This window comes from Oncorhynchus masou, chromosome 7 (assembly GCF_036934945.1).
Source record: "Oncorhynchus masou masou isolate Uvic2021 chromosome 7, UVic_Omas_1.1, whole genome shotgun sequence".
In the NCBI taxonomy this organism is placed as follows: Eukaryota; Metazoa; Chordata; class Actinopteri; order Salmoniformes; family Salmonidae; genus Oncorhynchus; species Oncorhynchus masou.
This window is the reverse complement of record NC_088218.1, coordinates 8,619,486-8,642,199: the sequence shown is the minus strand read 5'-3', so window position 1 is coordinate 8,642,199 and position 22,714 is coordinate 8,619,486. Positions and strand designations below refer to the sequence as shown.

At 46.7% G+C, this 22,714-nt stretch overlaps 1 pseudogene; it reads left to right on the top strand.

Annotated features, from left to right (window-relative positions):
* Positions 1–5,960: 5,960 nt before the first annotated feature.
* LOC135543164 (ETS translocation variant 5-like) lies at positions 5,961–20,867 on the top strand (annotated as a pseudogene).
* Positions 20,868–22,714: the final 1,847 nt, after the last annotated feature.

Sequence of the window (22,714 nt, the reverse complement as noted above, 5' to 3'; positions counted from 1 at the left end):
GCAGGTTTAAAGCTCATCTCCTGCAATTCTATACATTTTGCCATGTTTAATGTGTATTCATGTGATATTTAAATGACAAAAAAAATACAACAATATCTTTGGGCTTATAAACCTAAATAAAAAACATTATCTGACATGGGCCAGTTGATCTGGACATTTCTGACAGGTTATAAATAGCTCTCTGAGGTCTGCAATGACTGACATGACAAGAGGAACTGATGATGCAATACCTAATATAGAAATGACACCTTGTGCATTCTACTATTACAACATTCAAGAGTAAGATTAAAGCCGGACTGAGTTCCTGATAATGGTGGGTGAGAGAGGTGAGCTATGATAATGGTGGGCGAGAGAGTTGTGCTATAATAATGGTGGGTGAGAGAGTTGTGCTATAATAATGGTGGGTGAGAGAGCGGTGAGCTATGATAATGGTGGGCGAGAGAGTTGTGCTATAATAATGGTGGGTGAGAGAGCGGTGAGCTATGATAATGGTGGGTGAGAGAGGTGAGCTATGATAATGGTGGGTGAGAGAGCGGTGAGCTATGATAATGGTGGGTGAGAGAGGTGGGCTATGATAATGGTGGGTGAGAGAGTTGTGCTATGATAATGGTGGGTGAGAGAGCGGTGAGCTATGATAATGGTGGGTGAGAGAGCGGTGAGCTATGATAATGGTGGGTGAGAGAGGTGAGCTATGATAATGGTGGGTGAGAGAGGTGAGCTATGATAATGGTGGGTGAGAGAGGTGAGCTATGATAATGGTGGGTGAGAGAGCGGTGAGCTATGATAATGGTGGGTGAGAGAGCGGTGAGCTATGATAATGGTGGGCGAGAGAGCGGTGAGCTATGATAATGGTGGGTGAGAGAGCGGTGAGCTATGATAATGGTGGGTGAGAGAGGTGAGCTATGATAATGGTGGGTGAGAGAGGTGGGCTATGATAATGGTGGGTGAGAGAGCGGTGAGCTATGATAATGGTGGGCGAGAGAGCGGTGAGCTATGATAATGGTGGGTGAGAGAGCGGTGAGCTATGATAATGGTGGGTGAGAGAGGTGAGCTATGATAATGGTGGGTGAGAGCGGTGAGCTATGATAATGGTGGGTGAGAGAGGTGAGCTATGATAATGGTGGGTGAGAGAGGTGTGCTATGATAATGGTGGGTGAGAGAGGTGAGCTATGATAATGGTGGGTGAGAGAGCGGTGAGCTTCATGGTCTAGATCCCTCTGCTTTGGAACAATGGGAAGGGTAATGAACTAGAATTAGTTCAAAGGGGAATTAGAGAGGAATCTGCTGCTCCTAGCTGGACAGACATACTGCTTGAAATGTGGGAGACGGGAGGGGGGAGAGATGAAGAGTCTTTGAAGCACACAGTCATGATACTGCATGGTAAATACTATCAAAGAGCCACGAGAACTGTTACCAAACTGTGTGCGTGTGCCAAATGGTACCCTATTCCCTATGTAGTGCACTACTTTTGACAGGGCTCTGATCAAAAGTAGTGCACTATGTAAGGAATAGGGTGCCATTTTAGACGCAAACTGTACAGATGTCTGCAGGCTTCAGAGGGAGGAGGCTAGGAGACCTGGAGGGGGATCTGGGAACACAGCCAATGAGGACAAAGGGAGCTGTATTCGATCACAGGACTGTGTGAATTTGGGGGTCTTGTGAATGTGCACTCTGGGCTGGTGTTGGTGCATACCTGTACCAAGGGTACCAACGTAGGGTGAGAAGAGGTCAGTAGGCCAGTGGGTTGGGTACAAATACTCCAAAGATAGACCGCACAGGGTGGTGGAAAGACCCTTTGAAGACCTGGGTCGTATTCATTAGGCAAAAAAAGGAAGAAACCTGACTGAAACAGGGAGTGACTACCTGAACTTGTCCAACTAATTTTGTTTTCTGTTGCAATACATTTTGCTAGGGTGTGCACTATGGAATAACGTCCCTGGTGGGAATAATAGATGTGCAGAGACACCACTAACACCAGGCCTCTGATCCAGTCCTACGAACAGAGAGACACCACTAACACCAGGCCTCTGATCCAGTCCTACGAACAGAGAGACACCACTAACACCAGGCCTCTGATCCAGTCCTACGAACAGAGAGACACCACTAACACCAGGCCTCTGATCCAGTCCTACGAACAGAGAGACACCACTAACACCAGGCCTCTGATCCAGTCCTACGAATAGAGAGACACCACTAACACCAGGCCTCTGATCCAGTCCTACGAACAGAGAGACACCACTAACACCAGGCCTCTGATCCAGTCGTTTGAACAGAGAGACACCACTAACACCAGGTCTCTGATCTAGTCCTACTGCAATCCACACAGCAGAGATGGAACAGAGAGACAATGTATTATGGAAGGGGTGAGCATGGAGAAAGCCAACACAAAGGGAACTGCAATGCTCCTAGCGTGGTGATTGGTCAACAATGACAGTGTAAATTGTGGTCATTGGTCAACAACGACAGTGTAAATTATGGTGATTCCTCAACAACGACAGTGTAAATTGTGGTCATTGGTCAACAACGACAGTGTAAAATGTGGTGATTTGTCAATAATGACAGTGTAAAGTGTGGTGATTGGTCAATAAGGCCTTGGCTTGCCAAGCAAGTGGATAACACCACAGGAGGTTGGTGGCACCTTAATTGGGGAGGACGGGCTCATAGTAATGACTGGAGTGGAATCAGTAGAATGGTATGAAATCCATCAAACTCATGGTTTCTATGTGGTTGATACCATTCCACTGACTCCTTTCCAGCCATTATTATGAGCCGTCCTCCCCTCAGCAGCCTCCACTGGATAACAGTTTCATCGATCAAATTCATTTTTAGATACCTGTCCTGTTTGCAATTCCTTCACAACCATAAAATACATTAAAATAGCCATGTCCATATATAAACAGCAAATACAGGTCCCAGGGAATAGAACCAACGTGAAAGATAGGATGTGTTACACCGCAGAGTTACACTGACTGTACAAAACATTAAGGACACCTGCTCTTTCCATGATATAGACTGACCAGGTGAAAGCCATGATCCCTTATTGATGTCACTTGTTAAATCCACTTCAATCAGTGTAGATGAAGGGGAGGAGACAGGTGAAATAAGGATGTTTAAGCCTTGAGACAATTGAGACATGGATTGTGTATGTGCCATTCAGAGGGGTGAAGGGGCAAAACAACCTATTTAAGTGCCTTTGAACGGGGTACGGTAGTGCAGTGCATTTGAAAGTATTCAGACCCTTTGACTTTTTCCACATTTTATTACGTTACAGCCTTATTCTAAAAATGGATTAAATATTTTTTTCCCTCATCGATCTACATCCAATAACCCAATAATGACAAAGCAAAAATAGGTTTTAGACATTTTTGCTCATTTATTTTAAATAAAAAACTGAAATATCACATTTTCAGACACTTTACTCAGTATTTTGTTGAAGCACCTTTGGCAGCGATTACAGACTTGAGTCTTCTTGGGTATGATGCTGCAAGCTTGGCACACCTACTATATTTGGGGAGTTTCTACCATTCTTCTCTGCAGATCTTCTCAAGCTCTGTCAGGATGGATGGGGAGTGTTGCTGCACAACTATTTTCAGGTCTCTTCAGAGATGTTAGATCGGGTTCAAGTCCGGGCTCTGGCTGGGCCACTCAAGGACATTCAGAGACTTGTCCCAAAGCCACTCTTGCGTTGTCTTAGCTGTGTGCTGCCACTGAAAAACACCCCCACAGCATGATGCTGCCACACCAGGCTTCACTGTAGGGATAGTGCCAGACATGAAGCTTGGCATTCAGGCCAAAGAGTTCAATCTTGGTTTCATTAGACCAGAGAATCTTGTTTCTCATAGTCTAAGTCCTTTAGGTGTCTTTCCAAATGGACTATCATATGCTTTTTACTGAGGAGTGGCTTCCGTCTGGCCACTCTACCGTAAAAGTCTGATTGGTGGAGTGCTGCAGAGATGGTTGTCCTTCTGGAAGGTTCTCCCATCTTCACAGAGGAACTCTGGAGCTCTGTCAGCGTGACCATTGGATTGCTCAATTTGGCTAGGCGGCCAGCTCTAGGAAGAGTCTCGGTGGTTCAAAACTTCTTCTATTTAAGAATGATGGAGGCGACTGTGTTCTTGGGGACCTTCAATACTGCATAAATGTTTTGGTACCCGTCCCCAGATTTTTGCCTCGACACAATCCTGTCTCGGAGCTCTACGGACAATTCGTTCGACCTCATGGCTTGGTTTTTGATCTGACATGCACGGTCAACTGTGGAACCTTATATAGACAGGTGTGTGAATGCTTATTTAAATAAGGTATTTCAGTTTTGCATTTTTTTTTATAAATTAGCAAAAAATTCTAAAAACCTGTTTTCGCTTTGTCTGTAACGACGTTCTTGTGTTGAAGGAGGAGCGGACCAAAATGCAGCGTGGTGGTTACTCATGTTTATTGAAGAAAATGACTAGACAATGAAAATACTGTAATGTACGAAAACAACAGACGAAAACGTGAAAAAACTATACAGCCTATCTAGTGAAACTAAACACAGACACAGGAACAATCACCCATGAAACACTCAAAGAATATGGCTGCCTAAATATGGTTCCCAATCAGAGACAACGATAATCACCTGACTCTGATTGAGAACCGCCTCAGGCAGCCATAGACTACGCTAGACACCCCACAAAACCCCAAGACAAAAACACACCACAATAACCCATGTCACACCCTGGCCTGACCGAATAAATGAAGAATAAACATAATATATTTCGACCAGGGCGTGACATTGTCATTATGGAGTATTAGAATTATTATGTGTAAAAATGTACTGAAAATGATTTAATCCATTTTAGAATAAGGCTGTAACGTAACAAAATGTGGAAAAAGTCAAGGGGTCTGAATACTTTCCGAGTGCACTGTAGGCGCCAGGTTCATCTGTTTGTGCTAAGAACTGCAACACTACTGGGTTTTTCCAGCTCAGAAGTTTCTCCTGTGTTCAACTCAATATTAGGTCTCTCCCGAGCCCGTACGGGAGTTGTAGCGATGAGATAGTAGCTACTACACAGTTGGGTACCATGTCATTGGGGAGAAAAAGGGCAAAACAATTTTTTAAAAGTTTGGTATACTCAGTGTATATCTCTGTAATACCATAGTTCCATCTCTTTAATACGATAGAGTCTGTGCCGACAATGGAGCATTCCTCTGTATCACCATAACAAGGTAGTATGAGGTCATTATGGGAGCTATAATTACCCTGCAAGTCAGATCATGTTTGGCATTTAATCGACTGTAACAATTTTAGCCTTTTCTTATCTGACTGCAGTTCAACCCTGGGCAGAATAGTGTGTGTGTGTGTGGCATGTATGCGTGCGTGTGTGTGAGCTTGCGTGCGTGTAGCGTGCATGTGTGTCTGTCTGTGCATACATACAGTACATGCGTGTGTGTTTGTGTGATGACTTGTGTCCAGACTCCCTACAGCCAGCTCTGTCCTGAGAATATCACAACAACTTACCCAACTCCAAGCAGTTAATCGATGCCAGAAGAAAAAACAAAAAAACATGTGAAAATGGAAACTGCATATCCTGCTGTTTTCCTACACAAGGCAGCTTATCTAAACTGAAAATGGAAAATATGTAGAAAGATATTGTAATAGCAATGTAGCAAGATGCTGTAATAACTATGTAACAACTTTGTAGCAAAACATTGTATCTGGTTGTTGTAGGAATCTACTCGAGTTCTAAGTTTCAAGATGTCAGTATCTGTTTCTACTGTATATTTTTCGTTTCCACCCCGTGTCTGGCCGTCAGACGTGAATGAAAAGCAGTCATTCATAAAAACAAGACAAGCTCGCTTACCATTGGTCACTGGGGTCCAAAGAGCTCTCTGAACGTCAATTGGCCAGTCACTTGAATGGCATTGTGTAATAACCAATTGGCGTGTATTATGGAGTCCTCTATTTTGGCTTCAGGGAAAACCAGACGATTCCATTCAGAAATCCACAGTCAAGCTTTGTGTGAGAAGAACATAGACGACAACCCTGAAAGAACGTTTGCAACAGCGTGGAGTGAAACAGAACTTATTTTCAACATTGCAAAGGAATTAAATCTTCGCAAATGTGAGTTTAACATCAAACTATCAACCGCAACAAAAAAAGATGCGTATAAGGTTTTTGCGTTAGTTTATTTCTAGCGCCTGTAATAATGCATTTACTTTGACCGACTAGTATCTGTAGAATGCGAGCTCTCTGCCAAGCATTTTCTAGCTGTCTGGTGAGGGGGGTAGAAATGTGAACGCCATTTTATATGTATCTTAATTTGGGAACCATTTTCTTATTTGTAGTCAAATGTTTTTACAGTACTTTGACGTGAGTGTTTATGTTGCTGTATTTTGACTTGCTATTGCCCATGCAGCATCTTCATAGACGGTTCTAACATTTATGAATGGAAGGTTCGACCCCCCCCCCCTTAGCTCAGGGATCAAATTTCACTTCATTGAGAAAAACAAGCTGGGGCCATGAGAGGGGGAATAGGAAACGGTAGAGGGTGGGGGGGTTAGTTACTTCTTGAACTGGCTCAGATTTTCTTTGCTGAGATTAACCCTCTGCTGCCCTGAATAAATAACTTTATCCAATACTTGTCAAATAATGCTGAAATTTGATCTCTAAATGTTTTATTCAGATTATGGCATGTATACGTTTTATATGTTCCATTATGAGGATAGTTTATCCAATGTTTAGATATCAAGGACTACTTAACTCAATACCCTGATTTGCATCCTATTTTTGAACACTTATTCAAAACCGCTCCCTCCTAGTCCTTCTACTTATTGTAATGTCAACAGTCTCATCTCCAAATAGCTTACTGTGCCTTGCTGCCTTGCTTATGTAAGAACTTAGTCCCCAGCGTATTGAGTACATGCTCACTGGCATAGTGTACAGCCCGCCAGCACTACGATGCAGGGAGGATTACGCAAACAAACAACACAAAACAAACACCCAAAGACAGAGGAAAGGAACAACTGTCTTATCCTGAAGGCCGGCTGGCACTATGCCTTAGTGACTACTTTAGACCAGGACCCATAGGGCACTACATTAGACCAGGACCCATAGGGCACTACATTAGACCAGGACCCATAGGGCACTACTTTAGACCAGGACCCATAGGGCACTACTTTAGACCAGGACCCATAGGGCACTACTTTAGACCAGGACCCATAGGGCACTACATTAGACCAGGACCCATGGGGCACTACATTAGACCAGGACCCATAGGGCACTACTTTAGACCAGGACCCATAGGGCACTACTTTAGACCAGGACCCATAGGGCACTACATTAGACCAGGACCCATAGGGCACTACATTAGACCAGGACCCATAGGGCACTACATTAGACCAGGACCCACGGGGCACTACATTAGACCAGGACCCATAGGGCACTACATTAGACCAGGACCCATAGGGCACTACATTAGACCAGGACCCATAGGGCACTACATTAGACCAGGACCCATAGGGCACTACATTAGACCAGGACCCATAGGGCACTACATTAGACCACCCATAGGGACCTTTAGACCAGGACCCATAGGGCACTACTTTAGACCAGGACCCATAGGGCACTACTTTAGACCAGGACCCATAGGGCACTACATTAGACCAGGACCCATAGGGCACTACTTTAGACCAGGACCCATAGGGCACTACATTAGACCAGGACCCATAGGGCACTACTTTAGACCAGGACCCATAGGGCACTACATTAGACCAGGACCCATAGGGCACTACATTAGACCAGGACCCATAGGGGACTACATTAGACCAGGACCCATAGGGCACTACTTTAGACCAGGACCCATAGGGCACTACATTAGACCAGGACCCATGGGGCACTACTTTAGACCAGGACCCATAGGGCACTACTTTAGACCAGGACCCATAGGGCACTACATTAGACCAGGACCCATAGGGCACTACTTTAGACCAGGACCCATGGGGCACTACTTTAGACCAGGACCCATAGGGCACTACTTTAGACCAGGACCCATAGGGCACTACATTAGACCAGGACTTTAGACCAGGACCCATAGGGCACTACTTTAGACCAGGACCCATGGGGCACTACTTTAGACCAGGACCCATAGGGCACTACTTTAGACCAGGACCCATAGGGCACTACTTTAGACCAGGACCCATAGGGCACTACTTTAGACCAGGACCCATAGGGCACTACTTTAGACCAGGACCCATAGGGCACTACTTTAGACCAGGACCCATAGGGCACTACTTTAGACCAGGACCCATAGGGCACTACTTTAGACCAGGACCCATAGGGCACTACTTTAGACCAGGACCCATAGGGCACTACTTTAGACCAGGACCCATAGGGCACTACTTTAGACCAGGACCCATAGGGCACTACATTAGACCAGGACCCATAGGGCACTACTTTAGACCAGGACCCATAGGGCACTACTTTAGACCAGGACCCATAGGGCACTACTTTAGACCAGGACCCATAGGGCACTACTTTAGACCAGGACCCATAGGGCACTACTTTAGACCAGGACCCATAGGGCACTACTTTAGACCAGGACCCATAGGGCACTACTTTAGACCAGGACCCATAGGGCACTACTTTAGACCAGGACCCATAGGGCACTACTTTAGACCAGGACCCATAGGGCACTACTTTAGACCAGGACCCATAGGGCACTACTTTAGACCAGGACCCATAGGGCACTACTTTAGACCAGGACCCATAGGGCACTACTTTAGACCAGGACCCATAGGGCACTACTTTAGACCAGGACCCATAGGGCACTACTTTAGACCAGGACCCATAGGGCACTACATTAAACCAGGACCCATAGGGCACTACTTTAAACCAGGACCCATAGGGCACTACTTTAAACCAGGACCCATAGGGCACTACTTTAAACCAGGACCCATAGGGCACTACTTTAAACCAGGACCCATAGGGCACTACTTTAAACCAGGACCCATAGGGCACTACTTTAAACCAGGACCCATAGGGCACTACTTTAAACCAGGACCCATAGTGCACTACTTTAAACCAGGACCCATAGTGCACTACTTTAAACCAGGACCCATAGTGCACTACTTTAAACCAGGACCCATAGGGCACTACTTTAGACCAGGACCCATAGGGCACTACTTTAGACCAGGACCCATAGGGCACTACTTTAGACCAGGACCCATAGTACACTGCTTTAGACCAGGACCCATAGGGCACTACTTTAGATCAGGGCCCATAGGGCACTACTTTAGACCAGGATCCATAGGACATAGTGCACTACTTTAGAACAGGACTCATAGGGCATACTGCACTATTTTAGACCAGACCCATAGGCACCATACCAGGACGCATAGTGCACTACTTTAGACCAGGACCCATAGGACATAGTGCACTACTTTAGAACCCAGGACTCATAGGGCATACTGCACTACTTTAAACCAGAGAGGACCCATAGGCCTACATAGACCAGGACCCATAGTGCACTACTTTAGACCAGGACCCATAGGGACATAGTGCACTACTTTAGACCAACCAGGACATAGTGCACTACTTTAGAACCAGGACCATAGGGCATACTGCACTACTTTAGACCAAGGCCCTTAGAACCAGGCATAGTGCACTACTTTAGACCAAGGCCCATAGGACATAGTGCACTACTTTAGACCAGGACCCATAGGACATAGTGCACTACTTTAGAACAGGACTCATAGGGCATACTGCACTACTTTAGACCAAGGCCCATAGGGCATAGTGCACTACTTTAGACCAAGGCCCATAGGGCATAGTGCACTACTTTAGACCAAGGCCCATAGGACATAGTGCACTACTTTAGAACAGGACTCATAGGGCATACTGCACTACTTTAGACCAAGGCCCATAGGATATAGTGCACTATACAGGGAATAGGTTAGGTTGCCATTTGGGAAACATCCTATGTCTGTGTTGATGTTATATGACAGGTGATTTGGGTATAAGCTACTGACCAGGGGGCACACTTTTCTCTGCTCTCCACAGAAAGAACAGACAGACGAAGGAGCGTCTCCTGCTGCTACCGTCAGCCCCTCCTCCCCCTCCACCCCTCCAACACCAACTTCAGTCCCGAGGGCGTGAAGATATTCAGGCAACATGGATGGATTTTATGACCAGCAAGTCCCTTTCATGGCCCCCTCCAGGGTGAGTGTTTGGCTGACTCTCTGGATGTTTTCTCTGATAGTTTTTCTACATAGGATTTTGATCAAAGCACTAATCTGAAACTTTTCATAGTGGATTAAGATAACAATGACTTTTTAGCATACATGGATGCTTAGGGATTTGTTCACACCAATGCAATCACTAATGTTGTAGGTGTTTTAAACATTGTACTAGCAGAATTGTCACGTGGAAGAACCAGCGAACACGCCATTTAACGACCGGAAGAGAAAGTTTGTTGACACTGAGCTCGCCCAGGACACAGAAGATCTCTTTCAGGACCTCATGCAACTTCAAGAGACATGGATTGCAGAAGGTGAGTTCTGCTCTTGTATTTCAGAAGGTTTTCAATCTTGCGTCATACTCATTGTTTTTAGTGAAATCAGTGGTTTACCCGAGGCTATTGAATCAGGAAAAACTGGAAAATAGGTTGTTATAAGAACTTTATACGACCTCTTTTTAACAAGTACTGCATCATAAATAATTTACTGTATTTTTGACTGTACTGCATCATAAATATTTACTGTATTTTTGACTGTACTGCATCATACATTTTGACTGTATTTTGCCTGTACTGTATCAAGTGCATTATATTAGTTCTATGAAGCATATTAAAGTGACTCAGCCACGTGGCATGCCTTCCATAAGTTAGTCATTTAACTCTCTCCGTCCCCTCTTTCAGCTCAGGTGCCTGATGACGAACAGTTTGTCCCAGATTTCCAGTCGGATAACCGTAAGTACCAACCAATGAAATATTTACGTACGTGTATGTGTGTTACAAAGGGGCATCGACAGCGTCTGCTCCTGCATAGTTGCGCATTTCCTAACGTATCCTTTAATTCCCAGACATGGTCTTTAACACAACATACAAGCACAACAAGGAGATGCACTGGTTTTCCAATACCAGTCTTATCCAGTTGGCATATTAACTCAGTGCGTCACAGTGAGTGTATATTTATGGGGATGTGGTTCGGGCCTTCGGGTTGCCTATGAAGGCTGAGGGCTAACATTATCGACAGATTTGCCTCGTCGAAAGCAGAAATCCAATTGATGTCATTGAGCCCTGATTTAACCAACCTCCACTCACCCTGCAGTGAACCTACTTCTGCCCTGTTGCCAATCAGTGTCCTTAATGCACACCTTGCCTTTTTGTTACTTAAAAAAAAGAAGTGTGTATTTAAAAAAAAAAAACTGCATTGTTGGTTAAGGACTTGTAAATAAGCATTTCTACAGCTGTTGTATTCGGCGCACGTGACAAATAGAATTTGATTTGATTATTGTATTGTAGGGATTTGTGTTCCAACAAAGGCGCAGGAATAACAGGGCTGCCTCGGAATAAGACGTTACTCACTTGGTGAAAATCAAGAATCTTGTGGTTTTATACCAGAAATCCCTCAGCTCTCCTCTTTGATCGTCAACCCGGATGAGAACAATCCTATTCTCTGATCTCTGCCCAAATCCACCACATTAACATCAGAGGAAATAAAGCGAGAGCGGTTTGAAACGGGGAGATTTTCTGTTGCATTAGAGTTTTGCTACGGTGGGCCTTACTTAACATGACCCAGGTGCACCATAGCAGCCTAGGATGGCCTTCCATGGAGTCCCAACCTACTAACCACAGCTCCTGGCTGCTAGGATGGGCTACGTTCCAATCCAAGCCCACAGAACCCTCATGCTGTTTGCTTTATACTCATCTCCTCTCTCCTTTCTCTGTCTAGAATAATATATGCATGAGGTTTGAATGGAAGCCTTTGATTGGGCTCCAGACGGAGCTGTAGGCCTGGTGTAGTTGCAGGCCTGCGTTTCAAGATGTGAATGATCCTGTGGAGGAAGAAAGAGTGTTTTTAGAGGCCCGGTATCGCCTTGTTTCCCTGTAACGTTGTATTTCATTGTCGCGGATGCAGCTAGTGACATGTTTAATGCAGTGTGTACACACTGAGTGAATTGTGTCGTGGCACAGCCGGGCGATTGTTGTGTTTGCTGAAGAGTCTGAGTGTGTGTGCGGCGACGGGGTTGGCATGACGCTCCCTAGTTTGGCACGCTGCCAGTTGGTCTCACAGACCCTTCATTCAGCAGTCCTCCTCTCTGTGTGTGTGTGTGTGTGTGTGTGGACTCTGCAGCTGGGCAAAGGGGCAGTGTCCATAGCGATCAAATGGCATTATGCCATCATCTCCTTACTCCTTAATTTAGCAATGAACTTGGCTGAGAAGTGAGAACACACTCTTATTAACTACCAGTTAGTGATTTAAAGAAACGTTGCAAGATTTGCCATTGCAAATGATTTGAAACCTGAGATTTAAATGTCTTCTGGCCACGCTTGAGAGTTGCACTGTGTTTCATTCATAGATGCTAGGTGTTCAAAATTTGAACTTATAATGGAGGTCACTATGGACACTGAGAGGCCTAACCCCATAACGTGAGTGTGTGTTGACTGCTGGCCCGTGGCTGCGGAAGCTGAATGATGGCCGTTCTGTGGCACAACAGGAAATGGAGAGTTGATGTAGGCACAGACCCATCCTCTGACAGACCCGGTCTCTGGACAGACCCGGTCTCTGGACAGACCCGGTCTCTGGACAGACCCGGTCTCTGGACAGACCCGGCCTCTGGACAGACCCGGCCTCTGGACAGACCCGGCCTCTGGACAGACCCGGCCTCTGGACAGACCCGGCCTCTGGACAGACCCGGCCTCTGATGCCAACACAGCACCCAGTTAAAGTCCTACTGTATGTACCGACACACAATGGTTGCCTAAGTTACTAACTGGTGGTGGAAGTCGGAGCAGACTGTTCTGGTCTGTGTAATTTAATACAAAGGCATCTTTGTTACTGCTCTGATTGTTGTCTTGGAAACAATTTTAAAAAATAGTGAAAGTACACTGTTTGTCTTTCAGTGCTGGGTTTATAGTTTTCCCTCCCAAATGGAAGGACAGATTTACAACCTCACCAATTCACTAAACAACAAACATTTGGGAAGTTGGAATTAAAGACAAATCCCAGCATAGGAGACACATTTGATCCTTTGATAGAAAACTATTTAGCTTCTTATTCCTTAGTGAAGCACACAAAACAAGAATACTGAGTAAATATATTCAACGTAGTGATTCTTTTGTGAATCTTTGAAATGGCATATATTATATATATTCATTTTTTAAATGTTTTCTCCTTTCTTCAAAGTAATGTTCCATGGACCTCCAGCCAATAAAGTGAAGCGAGAGTCCAGCGCCTCCAGAGACCTGTCCCCCTGCAGTCAGGAACACCAGAGACTCTACACAGACAAGTGCCTTTACAGCTACAGGTACGTTACAGTACCCACTGAGACGGACCAGGTTTTGACACCCCACACTAATTGTACTCTCAGTAGCAAGAGGTATTTTCAGTTACAACCAATAAAAGATCATAAAAGAGGGTAAAGGCACAATAATAAAGTTCTCTACTAAGACACTGTTTAATTAGGTATCAAGTTGATAAGGCCTGAGGGGGTGTGTCATATGGCCCATACACCACAGCTAAGGGCTGTTCTTACTAGTGCCTGGATACAGCCCTTAGCTGTGGTATCGTGGCCCTTACACCACAGCTAAGGGCTGTTCTTACTAGTGCCTGGATACAGCCCTTAGCTGTGGTATCGTAGCCATACACCACAGCTAAGGGCTGTTCTTACTAGTGCCTGGATACAGCCCTTAGCTGTGGTATCGTGGCCATACACCACAGCTAAGGGCTGTTCTTACTAGTGCCTGGATACAGCCCTTAGCTGTGGTATCGTGGCCCATACACCACAGCTAAGGGCTGTTCTTACTAGTGCCTGGATACAGCCCTTAGTTGTGGTATCGTGGCCCATACACCACAGCTAAGGGCTGTTCTTACGAGTGCCTGGATACAGCCCTTAGCTGGTATCGTGGCCATACACCACAGCTAAGGGCTGTTCTTACTAGTGCCTGGATACAGCCCTTAGTTGTGGTATCGTGGCCCATACACCACAGCTAAGGGCTGTTCTTACTAGTGCCTGGATACAGCCCTTAGTTGTGGTATCGTGGCCCATACACCACAGCTAAGGGCTGTTCTTACGAGTGCCTGGATACAGCCCTTAGCTGTGGTATCGTGGCCATACACCACAGCTAAGGGCTGTTCTTACTAGTGCCTGGATACAGCCCTTAGCTGTGGTATCGTGGCCCATACACCACAGCTAAGGGCTGTTCTTACGAGTGCCTGGATACAGCCCTTAGCTGTGGTATCGTGGCCATACACCACAGCTAAGGGCTGTTCTTACTAGTGCCTGGATACAGCCCTTAGCCGTGGTATCGTGGCCCATACACCACAGCTAAGGGCTGTTCTTACGAGTGCCTGGATACAGCCCTTAGCTGTGGTATCGTGGCCCATACACCACAGCTAAGGGCTGTTCTTACGAGTACCTGGATACAGCCCTTAGCCGTGGTATCGTGGCCCATACACCACAGCTAAGGGCTGTTCTTACGAGTGCCTGGATACAGCCCTTAGCTGTGGTATCGTGGCCCATACACCACAGCTAAGGGCTGTTCTTACGAGTGCCTGGATACAGCCCTTAGCTGTGGTATCGTGGCCCATACACCACAGCTAAGGGCTGTTCTTACGAGTGCCTGGATACAGCCCTTAGCTGTGGTATCGTGGCCCATACACCACAGCTAAGGGCTGTTCTTACGAGTGCCTGGATACAGCCCTTAGCTGTGGTATTGTGGCCATACACCACAGCTAAGGGCTGTTCTTACGAGTGCCTGGATACAGCCCTTAGCTGTGGTATTGTGGCCATATACCACAAACCCCCAAGGTGCCTTCGTGCTATTATAAATCTAATTTTATTTGTCACATGCGCCGAATACAACAGGTGTACAGCCATGCTCTACAGGCCCAAGTTAACCCCTTCCATCCCCCTTCTCCCTCCACAGTGCCTACAACAGGAAGCCACTTGGCATCAATACTTTAACCCCACCCTCCACACCCGCCTCACCCTGCAGCCCCGCCCCCACCCCGGGGACACACCCCCTACAGAGGCAGATCACGTCCCCTGCCCAGGCAACGCACCCCGGCCACAGTCATCCGACACACGGGCACAGCCCCTCCCACCACCGGACACTCCCGCCACACCCGAGCCAAAGCCAGCCTTTCGCCGTGCCCCGCCTACCTGTCAATCACTCAGATGCCTCCTACAGCTCAGAACACAGGTGAGTTGGCACCATGTGTTGGCTCAGGTTGGCACCATGTGTTGGCTCAGGTTGGCACCATGTGTTAACACCATGCACTGTTTGACCCCATAGCTTGTATATCTTGGTTGTAAAGCCATGATTGGAACTACTGTAGGCTGGGACTCAGCATGCATGCTCAGTGCTACAGTTGAAATCCCATTGTTGTATGACTCTCTGGTTTAAGACCCTAATTGACAAATTTGTCCTTATTTTGTCTCTCTGTCTCGTTCCCCCTCTGCAGGTTCCAGCGGCAGCTCTCTGAGCCATGTCTGCCTTTCCCTCCGCCTGACGGTGCCGCCTGTACCCCTTACCCCCTCAGCCCCATCACCCCCACCGGGCCCCCCTGTCTCGGGACGGCCGCCCCATCTACCAGCGGCACCTGTCAGAGCCCTTGGTCCTCCTCCCTGCTCAGGGCTTCAAGCAGGAGCTGGTGGACCTCCGTTACACCGAGCAGGGGGTCCCCACCATGGGCCCTCCCCGCACCCCGTTCCAGGGCCTCTCTATAAAGCAGGAGCCCCGGGATTTCTGCTTTGACCAAGGTGAGCCCTGGGGAATGCTGGATGGCAACGGTCTTTGAGGCTCAGTTTCCCACTCATAGATTAGATCCAGTCCTGGAGTTTAAAAAAAAAACATGTTCAATGGAGAATCTCAATAGGAAGTGCTTCTCCTTCCATGCCTAGGCTTAATCTGAGTCCAGACAGGAAGGCCCTAAGGGTTTGGAGGTAGTCCAAGTTCCTTTGAGAGTCTACTGTACACGGCTAATAGTGCAGCGATGGGGATAAAACAGTAAGCATGTTTCAGACTGATGTGGACACTAGTATTAGCAGTAGTGGTTGGGTATGTCGCAGTGTAGCATTCTAAGACTCTACTAAGCTAAGATGACCTCATTTCACTCTCCATGTCTGGGCCACTTTCTGTCAGTGATGTAACAGTCAAATCCTCTTAATAAAGTCCCAGCTAAGAAAACCCCAGGGGATTGTAAAGAGACCGCTGGCTGTGTGAGAATGTATGTCCGTCTTCTACTGGGTATTATGTCATTAGGCTAATGGCTACTTTAAAATATGGGGTTGGGAAATTAAGTTAGTAGTAAGAATTTATTCAAAGAAACACCTATTAGTTTTTGTATCTTTCTGGTTTGAATGTTAAGGAAAAAAATGTTTAATATTTTCTCTTTTCCCTTGTGTCTTACAGAAATGCAGAACTGCCAGTCTTCTTTCAGGAAGTCCGGTAACTTCTACCAAAACAATGATGGGTTGATCTACGACGGAGAGCCTCATCTGTACAACGACGACACATGTGTGGTTCCAGAGAGACTAGAAGGTGAGACATTCTTCCATAAATTGCTATGAAAAACAAGGGCTTGTCCGGCTCAATGGAACCCCTGGAATTGTCCCAAAAGTGCAAACCCCATCCATCCAGAATCGAACACTGAAAGTATTTAAAAAGACACAGATACTATTTGAACCTCTGACTGGTTTGACACTGGGCTTTAGGTGTAAATGGCAGCAGGTAGTGAATCCTGGTATCTGACATCTTCTCGTTATGTCATGGCAGTGTGGATGCCAGAGGAGACCCACGGGGCCTTGGACAGAGAGCCTGTGTGACATGAGCAGAGCCTCTTATTGTATCCCCACGCTCAGACTGCCAATCACTGGAGTCTTTCACCTGACTGTGACCACGTCACTCCTTCATTTACACACTCACTCCCTCTTTCCCTCATTCTGTCCATCCAGGCAAGATCAAGCAGGAGGCCGGAGTGTTCCGTGACGGACCGCCCTACCAGCGCCGAGGTTCCCTGCAGCTCTGGCAGTTCCTGGTCACTCTGCTGGACGACCCGGCCAATGGTCACTTCATCTCCTGGACCGGCCGCGGCATGGAGTTTAAACTCATCGAGCCCGAAGAGGTCAGTTGGTCAGCAGGCAGAGCTGTGGTCCTAGTGAGTTTAGAGACTTTAGGGCTTCTTGGAGTTTTTCATCATTATGTCTCTGAGTTTAAAGTAGAAGAGTGTTTCAACAAGTCATGATAATAGTTGTTACGCTGTGCTTCCAGGAATAACCACACAGTATTACTACGGCACTAGAAGTGGCACACCAGAAACTAACCCCAGAAGAGCTTGGTGTGTGTATCTACAGGTTGATCAGAAGAGCTTGGTGTGTGTATCTACAGGTTGATCAGAAGGGCTTGGTGTGTGTATCTACAGGTTGATCAGAAGAGCTTGGTGTGTGTATCTACAGGTTGATCAGAAGAGTATCTACAGGTTGATCAGAAGAGCTTGGTGTGTGTATCTACAGGTTGATCAGAAGGGCTTGGTGTGTGTATCTACAGGTTGATCAGAAGAGCTTGGTGTGTGTATCTACAGGTTGATCAGAAGAGCTTGGTGTGTGTATCTACAGGTTGATCAGAAGAGCTTGGTGTGTGTATCTACAGGTTGATCAGCTTGGTGTGTGTATCTACAGGTTGATCAGAAGAGCTTGGTGTGTGTATCTACAGGTTGATCAGAAGGGCTTGGTGTGTGTATCTACAGGTTGATCAGAAGGGCTTGGTGTGTGTATCTACAGGTTGATCAGAAGGGCTTGGTGTGTGTATCTACAGGTTGATCAGAAGGGCTTGGTGTGTGTATCTCAGGTTGATCAGAAGGTGTGTATCAGGTTGATCAGAAGGGCTTGGTGTGTGTATCTACAGGTTGATCAGAAGGGCTTGGTGTGTGTATCTACAGGTTGATCAGAAGAGCTTGGTGTGTGTATCTACAGGTTGATCAGAAGAGCTTGGTGTGTGTATCTACAGGTTGATCAGAAGGGCTTGGTGTGTGTATCTACAGGTTGATTTGAACCGTTTCTCTCTCCTGTGGCAGGTGGCTCGGCGCTGGGGCCTCCAGAAGAACCGGCCTGCCATGAACTATGACAAGCTGAGCCGCTCTCTACGCTACTACTACGAGAAGGGCATCATGCAGAAGGTAAAGGTAAATTTTAATTTCATTCAAGTCAATTTGCAATATTCTGTTTTGGGTCAAATTCAATGGAGGCTTTGTGAATTGATGGAAAACATCACAGTACAATGGCGGCTTTGTGAATTGATGGAAAACATCACAGTACAATGGAGGCTTTGTGAATTGATGGAAAACATCACAGTACAATGGAGGCTTTGTGACTTGATGGAAAACATCACAGTACAATGGAGGGCTACATTGCACCAATAAATAGTACATTGGTTGTATATAAGACAGGTCAGATGCATTGAGAGTTTCAGAAGGTTGGGTATAAAGTCGAACGTTATTTTCAAACTACTAGCGGTTGTGCGCTGAACAACTGTTTAACTCCCTCTTCCTCTTCGGGTTGGATCAGGTGGCTGGAGAGAGGTACGTGTACAAGTTTACGTGTGACCCCGAGGCGCTCTTCTCCATGGCCTTCCCTGACAACCAGAGGCCCAGCCTGAAGCAGGACCCGGACTGCCTGCCGCCGTCTGCGGGGGAGGACGACACCACCGTGCCCCTGGCCCACTACGAGGATGGCTGTGGCCCCTACCTGGCCGACGGAGGGGAGCGGTGCGTCTCCTTACTGGGCTTCCCCGATAACTATTCATTCTGAATGTTCTGACCAATGACGGAATAAAGACCGCTGTCATCTGGTACCCTGCCACACCCCTACCCCAAATTCTGGTACCCTAGCTACACACCACTACCCCTTGTCCCCTAACTGTACACTCCTACCCTACCCCACATCCCATAACTACACACCACTACCCTACCCCACATCCCATAACTACACACCCAGAGCCCAAACCCTAGTCCCCTAACTACACACCCAGAGCCCAAACCCTAGTCCCCTAACTACACACCCAGAGCCCAAACTGCTGAGCGGATTTGGAGCTCTGTAACCCCCCTCCCCTACTCCTATCCCAAACTCAGCTCCTCTTGCCAGTCTTGAGATTTACCCTCCAAGTCCCAAGGAAAAAACAGTCAAACCTGAGACGGCCATCTTGCTTATTCTTTGCCCTCTGTTATCAAACTGAATTGTGGCAAAAGGTGTGCGGTCCTCATCAACATAAACTGAACTGAGTGATCTCCCTTACGGGGGTTGAGCGAGGACACTGTTCACGTGATTATAATGGGACTCAAGTAATGGGCACGAGTGTGCCAGGATTGTAGCCAATAGCCATGCAGTTTCCACAATCTGCTCGGTACGAATATGACAAATAATGACAAGATATAAAACATTGCCCTTTTGATATCGCAATTGTTTTATGGCTTGATCCCAAACAAAAAGAGTAGTACACTTGACACGCGCACAGGGGCTTCACCTTGGAGAGAATCTACGACTCCAATGAACCTTAGTACTGCAGGTGGTGATGTAATGTAGCTCTATGCAATGAATGGGCCAAACACACAGGCAACCGACTGTTCTTATTAATCCATAATACATCGTACGACTATGAAGAAGCTGGGACACGAATACCCCTGAGCAAGTTGCTTTGGCCAATCATTAAAAACACCAACACACTGAAATCCAATCTGAAATGGGCGAGGTGGACTCCGGACTCCCTAGCTCAGCATTCTCTTCAGACTCTGAGGAATTGTTTTTTTCTCTCACCCAAAAATGTAAACCCTCACGGTGCTGTTTTCCTCCTGATGTTGGCGTGTCCTACCAGATGTATCTTTCCAAGATGTTTTTTTTAGCTCTTTCATTTGACTCATTTTGTCGTAACATGTAAAAGGGACGCGGATACAAAACAGTATTTTTCCTGAAGTGTTGACTTCCTATTAAGAAGTGTGTATTGAAAAATACATGTTTATGTACTATGACGATGACAAAAGTACTGCAACTGTCACGCAGTCCCTTCTCCAAAAACTAACTGCCAATAGTAAGCTAAACAGGGGGGACTCTACTCTTCGCATTTTCTCACAGAAAGCTGCACCAACCTATTGCTGTACCATTCCAGTTTTCTGCTTTTCGTATAGTTTATCGGGGAGTATATGAAACAAACATCTAAAATGTAAATGTATATATGAATATATTTTTGCAAAGTCATACGTTTTGACATTGTACACGCTGGAATGTTTGGCCTGGTAACGGGTTTGCATCCTTTAATTCTTGTCATGAAGTTACGGCGTCCATATTAGGACACATCCCCGGTCTCTGCAGGAGTTGTCTGTCAAGTCCTGCAAAGACTGAGGCTGTCCTAATATGGACACCGTATTAAGGCAGTGGGTTGGAGCCTAGAAAGACCTCCCCGTTGACTGTGTGGTGGGCTGTGTCGGCGTCACACATGTGTAACAGTATATTTTGATATGATTCTGTCTATATGTGGGATGCGGGGTGTCTTGTCCACGACGTTGAAGTCTGCTGGCACTTATACAAGTGACAACCCCCCGCCCAAAAACAATGTGTGCCTTCCACTGCTTTTGGTTGATTTTCTATACTGGATACAATAAACTATACTTTCTGCTTCAAACTGTTGTATTGAGTCTCTTCCTATTCTGACCAACCAATCTAGCTTTCAGTGACGTGTTACTGTGGTTCAAGTTGAGTTGGGTCTTTTTCATTGAATTCCACGTCTTATGAATGTATAACAACATCTGACACATTCCTGATTTCAGGACACAGTATCACAATAGTCCTATGAAGAACAGGCAATAAGATGTGGCCTTTAGAATGGCACCTGTACTCAAGCCTTGTTCACCCTGCAGGCTTTAATGGTCAGAATAGTTTGGTTCTTCTATTCTGTTTCGGAATACTGACTGTCCAAACAGCAAGTTACAAGTGATCAAATGGGATTTGTGTGTGTTCAGACAGCCGTTATTTGCTGACATGGTCACGCGAGTTGTGATACTGTTGTAACAACGTCATAGTAATGACAGGTGTGTGAACAGTGGTGTACGCTGATTGGTGGTGCTCGTGCTTCCTATCACTCAGAAGTTATGTAGCAAGCTAAGGTGACAACAATGGCTGCCATAGACGTTTCCCAGTTGCTGTGAATGTTCAAATTCATAGAGGAAGAACACTTTTAAAACCTCAAAGGATAAGATAATCAAACTTTCAAAACAAGTCCCTTTTAGGCAAGCCACAGTAGTCAGCCAGAAAGCCACAGCAGTCAGCCAGCTAGCCACAGCAGTCAGCCAGCTAGCCACAGCAGTCAGCCAGCTAGCCACAGCAGTCAGCCAGCTAGCCACAGTAGTCAGCCAGAAAGCCACAGCAGTCAGCCAGCTAGCCACAGCAGTCAGCCAGCTAGCCACAGTAGTCAGTCAGCCAGAAAGCCACAGCAGTCAGCCCAGCCACAGCAGTCAGCCAGCTAGCCACAGCAGTCAGCCAGCTAGCCACAGCAGTCAGCCAGCCAGCCACAGCAGTCAGCCAGCCAGCCACAGCAGTCAGCCAGCTAGCCACAGTAGTCAGCCAGAAAGCCACAGCAGTCAGCCAGCTAGCCACAGCAGTCAGCCAGCTAGCCACAGCAGTCAGCCAGCTAGCCACAGCAGTCAGCCAGCCAAGCCACAGCAGTCAGCCAGCTAGCCACAGCAGTCAGCCAGCTAGCCACAGCAGTCAGCCAGCTAGCCACAGCAGTCAGCCAGCTAGCACACAGTCAGCCAGCCAGCCACAGCAGTCAGCCAGCTAGCCACAGCAGTCAGCCAGCTAGCCACAGCAGTCAGCCAGCAAGCCACAGCAGTCAGCCAGCAAGCCACAGCAGTCAGCCAGCTAGCCACAGCGGTCAGCCAGCTAGACACAGCGGTCAGCCAGCTAGCCACAGCGGTCAGCCAGCTCGCCACAGAGGTCAGCCAGCTTTGCCACAGCAGTCAGCCAGCTCGACACAGCAGTCAGCTAGCTAGCCACAGCAGTCAGCCAGCTTGCCACAGCAGTCAGCTAGCTTTGCCACAGCAGTCAGCCAGCTCGACACAGCAGTCAGCTAGCAAGACACAGCAGTCAACTAGTTCAGTGTTTCCCAATCTCTGTCCTAGACAATCAAAAATGTTTCAGAAACCTCTGTGTGACATTGAAATGCAGCGAATGTAATTGTAACTTCTGTGCACAAACAACACATCAAAATTAAGCCGGCATACATTTTCAATGGATGTGATCTTCGGTAAATCGTGTCGGTGAGATTTACCGAAAGGAGGACGAGAGACTTAATGTCCCTTGCAACAATGTATTCTGCCTCCGGGTATGCGGTCTCCAGTTTGTACAGGGTCCAATGAAAATATTTGAGAGCATTTTTGGTGTCGGCTTGGGGCGGGATGTACACAGCCATGGAGATAATTGACTGTACTGGTACCCAGTGTATATAGCCAAGCTATCATTGTCTCGGTACTG